Genomic DNA, 3,602 nt, shown 5'->3' on the forward strand with positions numbered 1-3,602 from the left:
TTATTGAAATGTGTAAATACAAAGCTATTGTACCGACTTTCAATATTACTAGAATGGGTTTGATTAAGGGTATTCCCGTGGACTGGACAATGGATGAATTAGCATCATCACTCGAACTTCCCTCTGGATGTGGTGAAGTTTTAAAAATCAGACGCCTTAACAGGAAAACTTTTACTGATGGTGTTATCACATGGGTCCCAACCCAATCTGTGGTTATCACATTTAGGGGGCAAATGCTTCCCAATAAAGTGTTTTCCTATCATACTTCCCTACCTGTAGAAATGTATAAACTTCCTACGATCCAATGCCTGAACTGCTGCCGTTATGGACACATAAAAACTCAGTGCCGATCACAACCTAGATGTTTTAAGTGCTCCAAATCCCACACAGGTGAGTCTTGTGATGTAAGTAAGGATAACGCCACTTGCTTACATTGCTCAGGTGTTCATTTTACTACGGATAAGGACTGTCCTGAATTTTCACGCCAACAATCCATAAAAATTGTTATGTCCCAAGACAATGTGTCATATATAGAAGCATCCTCACGGTTCCCTCCTGTTCGTAGATCCTATGCAGAGATTGCAAAAGAGATGTTCACCCCTCCTATATATTCTCCAACTATCCCAAACAAATCTATCCCTTCACCTATCAGATCCTATCGTAAGACTGTTTTAAGTACTCCTCGCCCAAGATCACCGCTTGGAAAAGGATACGATAAACAGGCTCACCAATCCATTGTTAGCAATTGTCCCTCTACTACTCCCAATGGTTGTGCTCTCAACCAAAATACTTCTCTCCCCGTAAATAACAATCCCAACTTCTTGGAAATGTTAACGAAGATTCTTCTAAGCATTATTTCAACCTGTAATGATATCCCCTTACCGTCCAACGTTGCTCAAGACTTAGGTCAACTATTCTCAATCCTTAAAAATGGCCCCAATCAGCTTCCTTCAATGGAACTGCAAGAGCGTCCGGCCTAAAAAACATGAACTCCTCTCTCTAATTAATCTCCATAAACCTGTCATTATTGCCATCTCTGAAACTTGGTTGATCCCTGGATCCCGATTTCGGGTACCGGGCTTCTCCTGTTTGAGAGATGACAGGAGTGATGGTTATGCCGGGAGTGCCATTTTTATCCGGCACTCCCTTCCCTTTTCCCAAATCCCTCTATCCCTGTCCAGCCAGCATATTAATGCTGTTGCTGTCAGAGCCCTCAACATCTCTTTTCTCTCCCTGTATATCCCTCACCCTAATCCCGCTTTAATTCCCGATTTATCCGCCATCTTCTCTAGTCTCCCTCATCCTATCCTTGTCATGGGTGATTTTAATGCCCACCATACCACCTGGGGTTCACATTTTTCTGATTCGTTTGCTCTCTTGTTGATGGACATATTTGATGATGCAAACCTCTGCATCCTCAATAATGGCTCACCAACACGTAGAGTATACCCCAACCAAAACCCAAAATCCGTTGTTGACCTATCCCTAACCTCTCCTGCCCTTGCTTCTCAATTATCCTGGAATGTCCTATCATCCTCTTTTGGTAGTGACCACTTCCCTATCCTCCTTTCTTTAAATAACCGATCCATCCCATACTCCAACCCAAATCCTTTATTAAAATATAAATTAAAACATGTTAATTGGTCTGCATATGCTGAATCTGTTGACGACATGATTGACTCCCTCTTTGCGTCGCAAGACTATCGAAATGTAATCCTTTGCTACGACCTTTTCGTTAATGGTATTTTAACTGCAGCTGATCTCCATTTTCCCAAAAAACACATCTCAAAAAATCATTTGCTTTCCACCCCCTGGTGGGATGAGGAATGCAAACGATTAACTGAACAGAGACTAGAGGCTGAAGAAACATACACTATGTGTATGTCTATGGATAATTTTTACAAGTATCAGAGAATCGACGCCAAATTAAAACGACTGATTTCTAAAAAGAAAAAAGTCAGTTGGATTCAATTTTGTGAATCCCTGAGCCCTCGTTCCTCTTCCTCTGCAGTCTGGTCCCAACTTAAAAAATTCCGCCGTTGCCTTAACTCTGACAACCCTACCTCAAATACTCCTTCTGAGTGGCTTAACAATTTTGCTGATAAGCTTGCCCCCCCTTTTGTCCCATATGAGGACAGTTTTCTAATTTCTACGCCAGCATCTACTTTGGATGAAATGGATGCCCCCTTCTCTTTTTCCGAACTTCAATGTGCATTAAATGGTTTATCCGATTCGACACCTGGGGAAGATGGCGTTCCTTACTCTTTTATTTCCAAATTGAATGATAAAGCTAAACATTGTTTTTTAAATATTATAAACTCGGTTTTTATCAAAGGAATCATCCCGCAATCTTGGAAGTCACAAATTGTTATTCCCATTCTTAAACCGGGTAAGAACCCTTCCGATTTCAATTCTTATAGACCTATAGCTTTATCATCTACTTTGGCAAAGATCACTGAACATCTCTTGAAGAATCGCCTGGAATGGTTAATGGAAAGCAGAAACATACTTGCTCCCTCTCAATTTGGCTTTCGGAAGGGGTCGAGCACTATTGATAGTCTAAGCATACTTACAACAGACATTCGAATTGCCTTCGCTAAAGGAGAGTACCTTGTGGGAATCTTTCTTGATATATCTTCTGCATATGATAATGTCCTTCTTCCGTTGCTCAGGCAGAAAATGCAACAGCTGAGTATTCCTCCGAGGATAGTTCATTTCATATGTAATCTGTTAACTTGCAGATCAATAACGGTAAGACACCAACATCTCTCACTTCCCCCCAGATTCGTCTGGAAAGGTCTTCCTCAAGGCTCTGTACTCAGTCCTCTGCTTTATAGCATATACACTCATGACCTCGATTTGTCTGTTAACAACTTTTGTAACATCCTCCAGTATGCTGATGACATAGTTTTATATCATAGATCAAGTTCCGTTGAAAATTTATCATTTCGATTAAACTCTGCTTTGCATTACCTATCCCAATGGCTCTGTGACCATGGCTTGTCGCTGTCGATAGCCAAAAGTCAAGCAGTGATTTTTACGAAAAAAAGACGTATTCCTGCCTTTGATCTGTTTTATGAGGGTCAATGCATTAACTTTGTAGACAAAACAAAATTTCTTGGTATAATTCTCGATTACAAACTGAACGGAATTTCTCACTCCGATTACATAGCCAAGAAATGTGAAAAATCTATTAATGCCCTTAGAGCAGTGTCTGGAGTCTGGTGGGGAGCTCACCCTTATACATTAAAATTGATCTATAACGCAATAGTTCGTAGTCATTTGGACTATGGACTGTTCGTTCTAGATCCTTTTAATAAATCAGCTTCAGAAAAATTAAATAAAATACAATATAAATGTCTCCGTATTATATTGGGTGCGATGAAATCCACCCCTACTAATGCTCTGCAGGTTGAGTGTGTTGACCCTCCTCTACAGATAAGGAGGCAATATCTTTGTGACCGCTTTATCATCAGATTGTTACAGCTACCCTCCCATCCTCTACTGATTAGATTAAACAAACTATCCCACCTTTGTAACCCAGATAATCCGGCATCCCCATTCCTATTAAACAGTTTCCTCAAGTATACCAAACTCCCCCA

Source organism: Vanessa cardui, chromosome 13 (assembly GCF_905220365.1).
Source record: "Vanessa cardui chromosome 13, ilVanCard2.1, whole genome shotgun sequence".
NCBI classification, from domain to species: Eukaryota; Metazoa; Arthropoda; class Insecta; order Lepidoptera; family Nymphalidae; genus Vanessa; species Vanessa cardui.